Below are 15,025 nucleotides of genomic sequence, written 5' to 3'. Positions count from 1 at the left end.
AAGAGATGCGGGTTCGATCCCTGGGTTGGGAAGATCCCCTGGAGGAGGGCACAGCAACCCACTCCAGTATTCTTGCCTGGAGAATCCCATGGACAGAGGAGCCTGGTGGGCTACAGTCCATGGGGTCGCAAAGAGTCGGGTACAACTTCACCCCAAGCACTCATGGGGCGAAGAGAGGCAGGAGCTGGGCACAGAGGACCGACTGCTGACTCGTGGAGAGGGGGTTGGGGCATTAGGAGATCCCTGTCATGAAGGCCCTTTAGCTGCCCCTCTGGAAATGTCTGTCCAGTCAAAGCTATGGTTTTTCCAGTAGTCATGTATGGATTTGAGAGTTGGACTATAAAGAAAGCTGAGCACTGAAGAATTGATGCTTTTGAACTGTGGTGTTGGAGAAGACTCTTGAGAGTCCCTTGGACTGCAAGGAGATCCAACCAGTCTATCCTAAAGGAAATCAGTCCTGAATATTCATTGGAAGGACTGATGCTGAAGCTGAAATTCCAATACTTTGGCCACCTGATGCAAAGAACTGATTCATTTGAAAAGACCCTGATGCCGGGAAAGAGTGAAGGCAGGAGGAGAAGGGGACGACAGAGGATGAGATGGTTGGATGGCATTATCGACTCGATGGACATGAGTTTGAGTAAACTCCAGGAGTTGGTGATGAACAGGGAGGCCTGGTGTGCTGCAGTCCATGGGGTCGCAAAGAGTTGGACACGACTGAGCGACTGAATTGAGCTGAACTGGAAATGTCAGGGGTTCCTGCATGCTGCGATTTCTGCAGATCATGCCAGTCAGGTGTGTGTGTGGAGGGGAGCGGGGCATGATTCCAGCCAGCGTCGGGGGTTCTAGCCTGAAAGAGTCCCCGGTTGGCTGAAGCCCAAGGGCCCTGTGACCTCCGAGGAGGCATCTGCCCTATATCACCTGCCATGTCAGACGGTCTCTGCCGGGGCGGAGACCCTAGGGAAGAGAGCGATGCCTGCAGACCCTGTGGGAGCACTAGGGGCATCCCCACCAGGGGCTCACCTCGCAGGACACATGGCCTTGAAGGCTCCGTGTGGGGGGCCCCAGCCTCTGCCCCACGCGGAGAGGGCAGCGTGGCTCCTGACAGGACAGCCCAGCAGTGCTCAGAGGTTCTTAATGATGCCTGGAATCAGCACCAGATGCTTTGCAAGGACTGTTTGCCTGAGGGTGCGGCCACTGTGAGAGAGTGGGTCTTGATTAACTGATAAACCAGGGGCCAGATTTTTGAGAAAATAAAGGAATGGGGGTGTTCTCTTAGATCCACAGCTCCTGTCTTCCAGGAAGAACCCCTGAGGCCTGAGTCTGGGGCTCCCTCCAGCCCACCTTTGCTCCCCCCACCCTCTGGCCTGGAGGAGGAGGAAGGTGAAGGGGGCGGGCTCACTGCTGATAGTCAGGGGGCCCAGGACAGGGATGGGGCAGGGGTCCCATCTCCAGTCTCCCCTTCCCCATCCCACACCCCAGTCCGTCAAGCATCGTGAAGGGTCCTGCCAGCGGTCTGTGGACATCCCAGGTTTAGAACCCAAGCTCCTTCCCATGCCCCCCAGAAAGCGGGTCTTCAGACCTGGAGTGTTCACAAGAGGGTGCGGTCCCTCCTGGGAGGACACCCAGCCCAATGCCTGCTTTTTCTCATCCTCTGAGCCTGTGGCCCCCAGAGGTCAGCAGGCAGAGGGCTTCTTTTTCAAGGATGACAAGTGTTTGCCAGGGAAGCGTTTCCAGGTCCTGCAAAGGCAGGACAGTTCAGTATTGACCTAGAAACTTTGGAAAGATTCTGAAGAGGGATTGGGGCGCTGGCAGAAGCCGGGGGCCGTGCTGGCCTGCCTCCCTGCTGCTCTGCACGGAGAGCCTGGTTTCTTGGCGGCCGCTCTGGGGGTCCCGGTTGGCAGCCAAAAATCCATCTCGTATGCGGTCAAGAACATTTTATGCAAACCATCACTTGAAGTTGGACGTGGGGAAACAAAACGAGCCTGAGCACTCAGAGGCCACAGGGGCCCCCAGATATTCCACGGGAACAGCCCTGCTCTGCCCCTCCTGGGCACCCCCCTCCCCAGGAAGCCTCAATGGGGTGCCATGAATGTGACCTTTATTCTTCTTGGCCATGTGCAGAGTCAGGTGAGGTTATTGCAAGTAGAATATAGAAATATTCCTTTTTCATTCCAAAAAGGGCTCTTAAATGTCAAATCAAATGAAATCATTGTATCGGGGCAGAACACATATAAGTTGCAGATGGCGTGGTCTTTCTATAAATTCTCCCAGCCTCACTGCCTCCCCTTGGGTTTTATTGACCTGGGCCAGTTTAAATAAAGTTCAAACACACTTATTAGTTGAGCAAATGTCATCTGCTAGAGTCTGAGCAAAATTCATTAGCTCACTTCTCCCTTCCCCCACCTCTCCACTCCCCCGCCCACCCCAACCCCCCAGCGTTCGTCTGGCTTCCTTGCCGGGCTAATTATAAGGTTCTCTGACAGCAAGTTCATATGACATAGTTTAACTCTTTGGTCCACCTTTAACACCTGAAAGTGAGCAAATAAAATGCCAGGTGCTCAGCATTCCGGGGACCTCAGCACCTCTGGGTGCTGCCCCTTTGGAGCAGGGAGGCTGCAGGGGATGGGGGTGTTCGGGGGTGTGTGTGTGTGTGTGTGGTGAAGGTGAGAGGAGAGGACCCACCCAGAGAAGGAAGACCAGGCCACATGATAAACATGCCCTGCTCCAAAGACGGGAGCTCTCTGCACAGATGTTGCAGTGTTATGAGATAATTTGGGGGCCTCCGCGGGGTGAAAGGGTGGATTTGTCAGAAAGGGCACATACCTAGGGCGGTCTTTTCAGGAGCTGCACGGGCACTTCATTACCATGTCAATCCTGGGAGGAGGCCCTGCTTTTAGCACAGCAGTTGGCGGAATGCATATGGAGTGCAGGGACCCTTGAATGAATAGTGAATGGAGAACCGGCTGAGATCTGCCTCCAGCTTTGTTCGCGGATGACCAGGGTAAGGGACCCCAGAGGCTGCAGCCCAGATGGTAGGAGGAGGCAGCGATCTGGCGGGTTTCTCTTCTTTCCCTCGATATCCTATCACTTGTGGGGCTTTTTCTGCCTTAGTGCGTTAGTTACTCAGTCGTGTCCGACTCTGCGACCCCATGGACTGCAGCCCGCCAGGCTCCTCTGTCCATGAGATTCTCCAGGCAAGAATACTGGATTGGGTTGTCATCCCCTCCTCCAGGGGATCTTCCCAACCCAGGGATCGCACTTGGTTCTCCTGCATTGCAGACGGATTCTTTACCGTCTGAGCCACTAGGGAAGCCCAATATGTATACATACTGCTGTGGCCTAATCTGGTCTCCTTCGATTTCCTCACTTCACTCATGCGAACTTCTCTTTGGGAGACTCGAAGATGAAACACAAGAGGATCTGAAGCAATAAACATTTACAATTTCTCCCCCCCAAAATAGAAGTTTAAGACACTCAAGTCTGTGAGTTGTAGAAGTCGTTGAACATGTATTTAAGAAATTATGGAAAAGACAAAGTACTTGAATGGAAAAGACAAAGTACCCAGAATTACTTCTGGGTTCTCCCGAGTGAGCTGGGCGACATCCTGAGGAGCAGTGCTGTAAATCAAAGAACTGGCATTATCTAGTTTCCTTTCTGGCTTTAAAAGTTAGAACAGATGTCACCAGAGAGGACAAAATGGATTTTACCCACCAAGAGGGGCTTTTCTTGCCTCCGTAATAGGAAGCGCCTTGAAATGCTAATATCCGCAGTCTGTGTTGCCGGGGTTTGCATAGAGATGGTGGGAAACAGCTCTGATCCCAACAAAACCTTTTGTTATTAATCAAGAAAATCTGGTCTTCTGAAGCAGCAAAGAACTGGAAATTAGCGAGGCCACTGGCAATGAGGCCAGGGAGCAAAAATGCGGGAGAAGATTCCAGCACCCTACTAAGACATGCTTCTGGGGGAGGGGGCACGCTGGACGGCGGGTGCCCCCCCAGCCTTCTCTGCTCTCCCTGAGCCTTCAGATTTGGAGGGGGAGGGATGACAGCTCTCGTCTCTTGTGTGTTAAAGCCGTGTGTTTTCTTTTTCGGCAATTTCAAGAAGCAGGCTGGAAGAGTCTCCGTTAAAAGCACGCTAATGAAGTAGTGCTAAGAAAAGAAAGCTAAACACCACAGAATCAAAGTGGAGCATTTTGCTCAGCTAATGGGCTTGATTATGAGATTTTACAGGCCCTTTTATAAACTTGAATTTTATTTTGTGCTGGAGAACAGGAAATTTCTGTTTGGTTTTAAACATACATGATCACACCACCAAATATTCCTAATTTAAGCCTGTGAGAGTCGAACAAGATTTTTATGTCTAAGAAAGAAAGGGGTGGAATCAGCTCCGGCAATGGTAGTTAATAAAAGCACGAACTTTAAACCTCGTATTTTACAAAAATGGAAGCGGGGGCTGCAGCCACCCTGGTGGCCTGTCTCCATTTCCTCTGCCCCTTGGGGTGCTCAGAATCTCCCTGCCCCGTTCCCTCAGAGTCAGGTGTGTCCATCTGGCACCTCCTCAACTAGAGCAGGGCCAGCTGCTGCCTCGTAGGGTGTACAGCATCCCTGGCCTGCGCCCACTAGATGCCAATAGCACCCTTCTCCCGAGTGACCCCGCAAATGTCTCCAGACTTCACCAAGAGGGTCCCCGCTTGGGAACCCCTGAGCTTGTTCAACCAGCTGCCCCAGGGTGATAACAACCATGCTTGGAACTTTCTAACTGCTCAGCGTCCAGCCTGGCATGGGACACAGAGTCACGGGGTGAACCCATGCTGGGGCAGTGATGTCACTGAGAACTTGGTAAATGACGGACAGTGAAAAGTCAAAGTCGCTCAGTCATGTCCAACTCTTTGTGACCCTGTGGACTATACAGTCTGTGGAATTCTCCATGCCAGAAGACTGGAGTGGGTAGTCTTTCCCTTCTCCTGGGGGTCTTCCCAACCCAGGGATCGAACCCAGCTCTCCCGCATTGCAGGCAGATTCTTTACTAGCTGAGTCACAAGGGAAGCCCAAGAATACTGGAGGGGGTAGCCTATCCCTTCTCAGGGGATCTTTAATTTAATCCAACCCAGGAATCAAACTGGGGTCTCCTGCATCGTGCAGATTCTTTACCAACTGAGCTATCAAAGGACGGACAAGCCAACACCAACAGCAGACTGCGTGCCCTCATTCTCCTTCCCCACAAGATGGACAGCTTTGGATTTTCACTTCTAGAAAGTCAGCTGGGGGGAGAAAACAGAAGGAAGCAAGAAACCCCGACAATCCACAGCCCAGATGAGCATGTTGGGCGTGTCATTCTAAGGTCTGCATATTGGCCCCGTGGGCAGATGGCATCCACGTGGAATAGAAATGGGGCTGCCATTGGGTTCTCAGTTTAATCTCCAGCAAGATTTCAAGTGAGGCCTTGCTACTTTTTCAATGATGCTTCATTATCCTTGTAGGGACACCTGGCTTTTTGGAATGAGTTATTAAAAAGTTACCTGTAGGTACGATGAAAAATGTTCACCTATGAAAAACGTATGCACTTTTCTACTGAAAGTGAACTTAAAGAAAACCTGTTATAAAGAATTTAATTGCATCATCATTGATTGTATCTGTACCTTCACTCAATTAATTCCTGAGAGTTTGATATTGAAACTCTACCTAAAAATCTTAATTTATCTACTTAAACAATTGTAATATATAATGGCACTATATGTAACTTTGTTCTGTATTTTCCAAGTCTCCTATAAATGTGTTATCATATCTTCATAATTCAAAAAATAAAAGGGAAAGACAAAAATAAATATAGACAAATTTAATTATACCATCATTGATGGTATCATCAACTTCTTTCCCGTCCTGGGTTTGCCCAAAGTATGGCGCATGTGTCTCGAGAGAAACACTTGGAGTTCCCCTGGCCTCTTGGAGGTTCCATAGCCATATTGTGATCGCTTTATGCGTAGCCTGCCCACAAGAGCTTCATGAGAGAATGGAGGTAAGATAATAGGTGGAGAGATCAAGGGTACCCACAGACAGAGGCCAGTCTGTGTTACAGTTAATTCCTGACCTGTGGATCAGTGGCATGGCTCATTTGGGGCAGGGAGGGGGGCCCAGGGGGTATGCTTCCAGCTGTGTGCAGACGTGGGCTCCCAGGAAAAAGGAGGTCCCGGCTTCACCAACACGTCAATTTGTAAAAGATCACTTGCCTTCTCTGCCAAGGGAGCTCTGCTGTCCTTGACCTAGAGCCATCAGGGAAAGCTTGGGGCTTTGGGGAAGGAAAGGCCCTGAAAGTCAAGGCCAGCCAAGGAGCGAGGATTGGTGGGGCAGGTGGCTTCAAAGTAGCTTCTTCTGAACTGTCCCTACTCTCATTTCATTTCTCGATGCTGCGTGCAAGTCTACTCACTTGGCTTTACAAACACATAGTTTTTAAATGAGCATGTCTATGTAAGGGTCACATGAGAAGGACAAAGGTCCGGGTATCTTCACTTGATAGAGGAGGAACTGTCCCTGGAGGCCAAGCGATGTCCTCCAATCGGCTGTGTGGGGCCATGGCTGCTGCCCACGGGAGGGTGCTCACCTGGGGACCTGCCTCCAGGCCTGCAGGGATCAAGCGGGGCCCTGGGCCTGGCACTGGGAGCAGGGATTAGCCTGCAGGAGTAGTGGAGGCTTGGGGACGGAAGGGTGGGCAGGCTTGTCTGGCCTCATCCCCGGAGGACAGGGTGCTGTAGAGTGCACACTTTGGAGTCAGAGCTCAGGACTGGTACCCAGGGAGAGAGGGCCCAGAGATGGCGGGGTGAGGCTTCATGGAGGACAGATGCTACCCACTCTGCACCTCGCCATGCTCACCTTGCCTGGAGAGCGGCGGGGTTGGGGGAGCCTCCCTCTCGGGCTCTCCTTCCCCTGGAGCTGCCTCTCCGCTCCACCCCCTCCCCCTTAGACTCAAAACACAGTGTCATCATTAGTGTGAAAGACCAGAAACCCCAGGGAGGGAATCCGATTCTGCGGGCTGGCTGGGGCCCCTGGGACGCTGAAACATTGCTTCTGAGGACGAAAGGACTGGCTGCTAGTCTACCTAGGAGCTGTTTAACTTTCCAGTGATTTTTTTTGCATACCAGCTGGTGGGTAGGGGCCAGAGGGAGAAACAGGCACCAGCAAAGTGCCTTTCTCAACCTTGTTCCCACGAAGCTTTCCAGTTGCTTGGTTAGTACCCAGAGCATCTGAATTCTCCCAGTTTCCTGCCCCGCCCCCTCACCACTCCACCCTCACCCCCCACCCCTTTGCTCAAAAGCAGCCCAGCTTATTCCCAGGCATTAAGAAAAGAGCATGTGTGATTGGAAAGCAGCGGAATAGCCTTCCAGACTGAGATTTCACCTATCGGAGGTGGGGGGTGGTGGTGAGCGTGGAGCAGAAAAAAGACTCCATTATAAGCACCTTAAAAACAGACCACAAAGGAAACGCTGACACGGCCGGGCCCCCAGGGCCAGCTCCAGCGGGCAGTTAGGGGAGGGAGGGTTTTGTGCAGAGTTCAAAGCCCCAGTGAAAGCGACCGAGGACCATTGTGTTTGGGCAAAAGACAGTGCTTATCAGAAAGGAGTGTTAGGTTACCCCGCCTCTGGGCTCCTGGGCTCCTGGGCTCCGGAGAGTTTTAAAAGGCAGGCTTTGGAGCCCTTGGAGGCTTCCGGGGATGTTTTCTAGGGGAACTCGTGTGGGGATATTTTCTAGGGGACCCCATGTGGGGACAGTTCCTGAGGCGCAATGGCTGTGCTGGCTGAACCCACAGCAAAGGGGCCGATGGAGGGTGGGGGGAAAGGACTGTTTGGGACAGTTACCCAGCGATCGCTTGCCTGAGTCCAGGAGAGTCAATATTTCTGGGGAGTTTTAGTAGTTTTAGGGACCAGAGAGGTTGCAGCTTTGGGTCAGTGGAAAAACCAAGAACTGAGATGCCTTTTCTGATGCATCTTGAGGCAATATCCTTAGTTCAGGCATGAGTACGTGTGTGTGTGCTACGTGGCTTCAGTCGTGTCTGACTCTTTGCAACCCTACCGCTCTTAGCCAGGCTTCTCTGTCTGTGGGATTCTTCAGGCAAGAATACTGGAGCAGGTAGCCGTTTCCTACTCCAGAGGATCTTTCCAGCCCAGGGATCGAACCCACATCTCCTGTGTCTCCTGCATTGGCAGGTGGGTTCTTTACCACTAGCACACCCTTGGGAAGCCCAGTTCAGGCATATTGGACTAAAAATCAGCTGAACTTATGGTTTCTGGGGGAAAGGAGGAGGGAAAGGGGTATTTAGTGAGTTTTGACAGGTACACAGTGCTGTGTTTAAAATGGATAACCAACAACGACCTACTGTATTGCGACCCCATGGACTATAGCCCAACAGGCTCCTCTGTGCATGGAATTCTTTAGGCAGGAATTCTTAACCATCTGAGCCACCAGGGAAGCACAGGGAACTCTGCTCAGTGTTACGTGGCAGCCTGGACAGGAGAGGGGTTTGGGGAAGAATGGATATATGTGTTTGTATGGCTGAGTTCTTTTGCTGTCCACCTGAAACTATCACAACATTGCTAATCAGCTGTACTCCAAAACAGAATAAAAAGTTTAAAAAATTTTGTTTAAAAAACTTCAAAAATCAGCTGCTCTCATTTAACACTGACCAATGAGTGAGTCTCGGAGAAGGCAATGGCACCCCACTCCAGTACTCTTGCCTGGAAAATCCCATGGACGGAGGAGCCTGGTAGGCTACAGTCCATGGGGTCGCTAAGAGTCGGACACGACTGAGCGACTTCACTTTCACGTTTCCCTTTCATGCACTGGAGAAAGAAATGGCAACCCACTCCAGTATTCTTGCCTGGAGAATCCTAGGGACAGCGGAGCCTGGTGAGCTGCCGTCTATGGGGTCGCACAGAGTCGGACACGACTGAAGCGACTTAGCATAGCATAGCATAATGAGTGAGTCTTAGTGGATGGTCCTTTCCCAGAGCCAGCCCTGGTCCTGAGAAAATGTCTCATTACTGCTAGGGACCTGGGCTGATAGGGGACCCACACCCCACTTAGTGGGCCCAGAGATGTTCTGAGGGGAAGGTCTTTCTGTGCATTTAGGGGGCCCCGTGCCACCTCGTAGTCGCTGAGCAGAGATGAGCTGTCCTCCCTTGCCCACCCCTGTCAGGTGCCACCCTAGGAACAACTTTCTCTAAATAGGCTCCAGAGTCACTCACGTTAAGAAATCTCCTTGCACTTTGTCCTTTCACTTCCCCATCTATGGAATGAGAAAAACAACAGTTTATAAGTAAAAAGCAAACCAACCCGCTCACCAACAAGACAAAACAAACCCAGCCATGCCCACTTGGGGAAAATTACACACTACTATTAAAGTGGACAAGGAAGAAGCCTGAAAAATTATAACATGAATGATGCTGAATGAATGATAATGAAAGAAAAATGGAAAATAATTATGCAGCAGTGTTTCTGGGAAAATCTGCCTGGCCCTTCAGTAAGAATTCCCATTGGCCGAATGTTAATGTCTAATTAAGATGTTAGCTCCTCTTTCCTCCCAGTGTTTCATTCTTATCAGTTCTTCTAAAAGTCTCCAATTTCGTGCAACGTAAACAGAAATAAGAGAGGCCAGCCACACAGGACTGCAGGGGTGGAGGAGAGTGTTTTAGGAATGCGAGGGAGGAAAATGCAAGGAAGGGAAAAGAGATTTTAACAGCCTTGTCTCTTTCATGCTTTAAGAACAGAGATTCTGGCCAGAGGAGCCCTGGGGGCAGGGAGACAGTTTGAGGCCAACTTCCTCGCCTGGACCAGACTCTGGAAGGTGAGGTGAGACAGTCTGGGGGGCCTCCTGAGGACAGGCAGCCTGGAGCCGAGCACAGAATTCCCACCCTGCTAGGAGTCTTCAAATTCTCACAGCTGCCCGGGGCATTTTCAGAACAACAGGAGTTTTTTTTTTCTTTTTATACATATTTCTTTTTCATATTCTTTTCCATTATGGTTTATTACAGGATATTGAATAGAGTTCCCTGTACTCCACAGTAGGACCTTGTTGTTCATTCATTCTATATGTAATAGTTTGCACCCGCTAATCCCAAGCTCCCAATCCTTCCCTCCTCCACCACCCACCCCCTTGGCAACCATAAGTCTGTTCTCTATGTCTGTGAGTTTGTTTATATTTTGTAGGTAAGTTCATTCGTGTCATATTTTGATTCCACATATAAGTGCTATCATATGGTATTTGTCTTTCTCTTTCTGACTTACTTAGAATGATAATCTCTAGTTGCATCCATGTTACTGCAAATGGCATTATTTCATTCTTTTTCATGGCTGAGTAGTATTCCGTTGTATATATGTACCACATCTTCTTTATCCAATCATCTGTCGATGGACATTTAGGTTGTTTCCATGTCTTGGCTATTGTGAAAAGTGCTGTTGTGATTACTGGGGTTCATGTAAATATCTTTGTGAATTGTAGTTTTGTCTGGATAAGCCCAGAAGTGGGATTGCTGGGTCATATGGAAACTCTACTTTGAATTTAGAACAAAATTAATTTTAATTCCCTGGAGTTAGAAATATGTTTGCTGTCAGCAGCCTGACTAGATAGCCTAGGCTGGGTCATCGCTGAGACAGAGAAGAAGAGAGATGTCTAGGAGAGGTGGGGGCAAGGGGGAAAGAGTCTCTCTGTGCGACTGGACATCAGCTCTGTGCCCCCTGGGGGTCCTTCTGAGTCATTCACCCTTCAGGAGCTCCTGACTGCCAGGTCTGAGTGTAGAGAAGCTCTAAGTGAAGTGGCTAATGGGACCTCAGAGAGAGGACTCTGATGAGACTCAGCAAATAGCTTATTGTTGAATTTAGGAGGGTGTTCTTGCCTAGAGAATCCCCAGGGACAGAGGAGTCTGGTGGGCTACAGTCCGTGGGGTTACAAAGAGTCAGACACGACTGATGCAACTTAGAATGCATGCATCCAGGCTCAGAAAAGAACCTGTCTGCAATACAGGAGACGCAGATTCAATCCTTAGGTCGGGAAGATCCCTTGGAGAAGGAAAGAGCAACCCACTTCAGTTTTCTTGCCTGGGAAATCCCATAGACAGAGGAGCCTGGTGGGCTACAGTCCATGGGGTCGCAAAGAGTCAGACACGACTGAGCAACTGCCACTATCACTTTCAGGTTAGGAAGAGAACACCTCTGGCCTTGCTCTCTGATTGATGGAGGAGACTCTCTTTGCCCAGGAGAAGTGTTGGCACAAAGACTAGAACAGCTCACAGTTCCTGAGCCCTTGGGATCTGCCAGGTACCTGCTGGGTCACGAGAGTATTCCACCCACCTTCACAGCCCGCCCATGAAGAGTGTGCTAGTATTTCATGGATGAGAAATGGAGGTGGTTCAGATTGCTGGAAGGACTTGTCCATGGCTGTGCAGCTAGTGAGGCGAGCTGGGATTCGGGCTCTCGAGGAAGTGACAGCTGCCCTGGGCTGGGGGAAGGGTGAAGGACAGACAGAGGCTCTCTCAGAAACTCAGAAAGTCTGTGCTGGATTGAAACGGATGGCTCTTATTTGTTTAAGAACAATTGATGCTTCAAGAATTGATCTTTGGGGATGTCCCTGGTTGATGGTCCAGTGGCTAAGACTGTGCATTCCCAATGCAAAGGAGTAGATCCCAGGTCAGGGAACTAGATCCCAGAGGCTGTAGCTAAGAGTTGGAATGCTAAAGATTCTGCATGCCTCAACGAAGATGGAAGATCCCATGTGCTGCAACTAAGACCCAGCACAGCCAAATAATAAACAAAATATTAAAAAAAAACAACAATCAAAACAACCCTCCCCCAAACCCAAAGTTGATCTTCGTAATAATGTGGCAAAGTTGTAATTAAAACTTAATTAAAAAGAAAAAAAAGTAGCGCAGATTTCACATTTGGCCCCCGGGATCGTCACTCTCGCTCTGACGTTTTCGAGAGAGGAAGAAAGAGGAAAGGAGATGCAGCGGCAGGTGGGCCCGGAATCATACCTGCAAGGACCTCTTGTGGGTCTTGACAGAAAAGGGTTGAGCAATGTGTGCCAGGAAGTGGCCAGTCTCTACCTGCGTTATTTCATCACATCCTCACAACCTCCCTGAGGGAGCAGGTGTTGTTACTTTGAAGATAAGAAAACTGAGGCTCAGGCAGATACCAGATCAGTGTTGGCAGGAGCATTATGTCCCCCCAAAAGGGATGTTTCACATCCTAAGCCCTGATGCTTGTGAATGTGACTTTATTTGGTGAAAGTGTTAGTCCCTCTGTTGTGCTTGACTCTTGCTGACCCCATGGACAATAGCCCATCAGGTTCCTCTGTCCATGGGATTCTCCAGGCAAGAATACTGGAGTGGGTAGACATTCCCTTCTCCAGGGGATCTTCCCGACCCAGGGATCAAACCCGCATCTCCTGTGTCTCCTGCATTGAAGGTGGATTCTTTACCATTTGAGCCACCAGGGAAGGCCTTTATTTGGACACAGGGCTTTTGTAGATGTATTCTAACTAAGATGAAGTCCTGTGGGTGGTCCTAACTCAATGACTGGGGTCTTTACGAGAAGAGGGGCGTTTGGGCACATATGCAGAGAGGACACAGGGAGGAGCCATGGATGATGGAGCCAGAGCTGCAGTGATGCATCTACAAGCCGAGGATCACTGAGGGCTGCTGGCAACACCGGAAGCTGAGGAGAGGCAAGGACGGGTCTGGGCCTTGAGTTGTCAGAGGGAGCATGGCCCAGCTGATGCCTTCATTTTGGACTTTCAGTCTCCAGAGACGAGACAGAAAAGCTTTCAGGAGTCTTCAGCCACCCACTTTGTAGCAGTTTGTCACAGTGGCCACAGGAAATGAACACAGGAAGCACTCACCTTGCTTCCATTGTGTTGTTTAGTCGCTCAGTTCTGTCCGACTCTTTGCAACCCCATGGACTGCAGCACGCCAGGCTTCCTTGTCCTTCACTGTCTCCCAGAATTTGCTCAGACTCATGTCCTTTGAGTCGGTGATGCCATCCAACCATCTCATCCTCAACCCTTCTCCTCCCGTTTTCAATCATTCCCAGCATCAGGGTCTTTTCCAATGGGTCAGCTCTTTGAATCAGGTGGCCAAAGTATCGGAGCTTCAGCTTCAACATGCTGAGGGGCATGGCCAAAAAAAAAGAGAAAAGAAAGTAGAGAGTTCCCTAAGGACATGGGGGTGCTTGAGAGCAGATGGTGGGGGGGCAGGAAGGGGATATGAAGGTGGCTTGGGTCGGAGGAGGGGGCCTGGAATCTCTGGTAGCCTGGAGGTGGGGTCTCCGTGGAGACCATGGTTCAGGAGGGGTCAGGATGCTGGGAGGAGCAGACGGATCCCGGGTGTGGGCGGGCAGCAGTGGAGACAGGAAGATGAAGAGGTGGCTGGAGGCAGAGAGCCGCCCCGGGGAGGCCGGGGAAGTCAGGGTGGCCGTGAGATGTTGCCATGTAGAGCCGACGTGATTCCTGACGACAAATAACCCTGTCCAGGCATTGAACATGGTGCTGGAGAATGACTCAGAGCCCAAGCACGCTGGTCCCCTTGTCCTGTGGGCGGCGAACTATGCTGGACTAGATGAGGGTGAATATCTCATGAATGCGCGTGGGAGGCCGACCGCATTGGAGAAAGAGTTAATAATTAAACCATTTGCGCCACCACAATGGGCCGGGCGGGCCCAGGGTCCTTGGGGCTGACCCTGCGCCTGCCCGCCCCGTCATCATCCTCGGTATGTGGTCCACATGGGGACACCACAGGAAGCTCAGCCCGAGGGCCCCCAACAACAAGTCATTTTAGTTTCGGAAGCTGCCAGGACAGGAAATCAGTGAGAAATTACTGATTAGGAAAAATCAATTTGGCCTGACTTGAATTGGTAGGAGGTGGAGAAAGGGCGGGGTGGGGGCTGCATCTGACAATGCACTCCTTCTGGGGGGCGGGGAGCTCTGAGCCCCTCTTTTCTGGGGAACCTGGAGCTCCGAGGGGTTAAATAGTTGCCGAAGGCTCTGCAGCAGGCAAGGGGGGCCGGGCCAGGAGTGAGGGGGTAGGCCTGTTGGCTCCCAGGTCCCCTCCCACCCGGGCCCCCCCCCGCCCTGGTGATGCTGGTGCCCCCAGACTCCCGAAGCTTCAAGAGGAGGCTCTGAGACTGCAACAGGAACCAGGGGCCTGGACCCCTTCTGGCTCTGCCCTGTCTTTTGTGGTCGTGGGGGGAGAAGCCGGAACAGGGCAGCCGGCCTCACGCCACCATCACCTGCCCGGTGACCCCAGGCGACCTCAGGGCTCCTGCAGAAGGCTTGACAGAGCCTTCCTCTGGCAGATGAGGCTGACCAGGTGACTTTTTAGGATGCCATCCAGTCCTAAGATTGCAGGGTTGGTGATCTCTGGAGATTCGAAGGGATAAAGACTGTCTTTGTGCTCAAACGAGCTGGGCTCTGGGGCAGAAATTCACTCCCTCGGGGCAGTGACTGGACATTGGTGTCCCCCAGTGCCCGCCCTGCCAGCCTCCTTTGCTCTGGGCTGCCAGGTGCCACCCTGCAGCCCCTATTCCTTTCCCACCATCCCTGCCTGGGGCATAGCGTGGCACAGGCCTCTGGCGTCCCTTGGCTGGGTGGTCCTGCCTGTTTTCCATGATGCCCGGCTGCCCACTCTCAGGGCCTGCCCCACCACCGCTTAGATGAAGTTCTCATGTCTTGTCGTCCCTCCTGGGTTTGCCAGACTCTGCACGTCGCACCTCACCCCTGCTTCAGAGCCCCCCAAGGGCTCCCCAGGAAGGCCCGACTGCCTGAGGGTTGCCTTGGTCGGAGCTGCCCAGAGTCTTGGGGCTCCTCTTTCTTCCAGGAGCCCCAGCCACCCCCCGCAGACCCAGCCTTTCCAGCTCTTTCCAAAGCAGGAGAAATGCCGCTTCCTGGAGGAGGTGTCCTACAGCAGGCACACCCCCTGTCTCCTGCCTGCTCACAAGGGGACCTGGGTCCCAGAGACAGTCTTTCCCCAGGGCTGTCAGCACAC

General features: G+C 51.5%; 1 protein-coding gene and 1 long non-coding RNA gene across 2 annotated transcripts in view; both read left to right on the top strand.

Annotated features, from left to right (window-relative positions):
- LOC145545586 (uncharacterized) overlaps positions 1 to 15,025 on the top strand; it is a 136,099-nt gene that overhangs the window by 37,782 nt on the left and 83,292 nt on the right. The gene's annotated exons all lie outside the window — the stretch shown is intronic.
- The window catches only part of LOC145503599 (uncharacterized), a 66,597-nt gene continuing 61,353 nt past the window's right edge, over positions 9,782 to 15,025 (top strand). Inside the window, exon 1 of the long non-coding RNA XR_014051585.1 lies at positions 9,782 to 9,837. This is a non-coding gene — a long non-coding RNA (uncharacterized LOC145503599). The remainder of the gene's footprint in view (positions 9,838 to 15,025) is intronic.

This window comes from Giraffa tippelskirchi, chromosome 4 (assembly GCF_054371585.1).
Source record: "Giraffa tippelskirchi isolate mGirTip1 chromosome 4, T2T-mGirTip1v1.2.pri, whole genome shotgun sequence".
NCBI classification, from domain to species: domain Eukaryota; kingdom Metazoa; phylum Chordata; class Mammalia; order Artiodactyla; family Giraffidae; genus Giraffa; species Giraffa tippelskirchi.
This window is presented reverse-complemented; position numbering and strand designations above follow the sequence as displayed.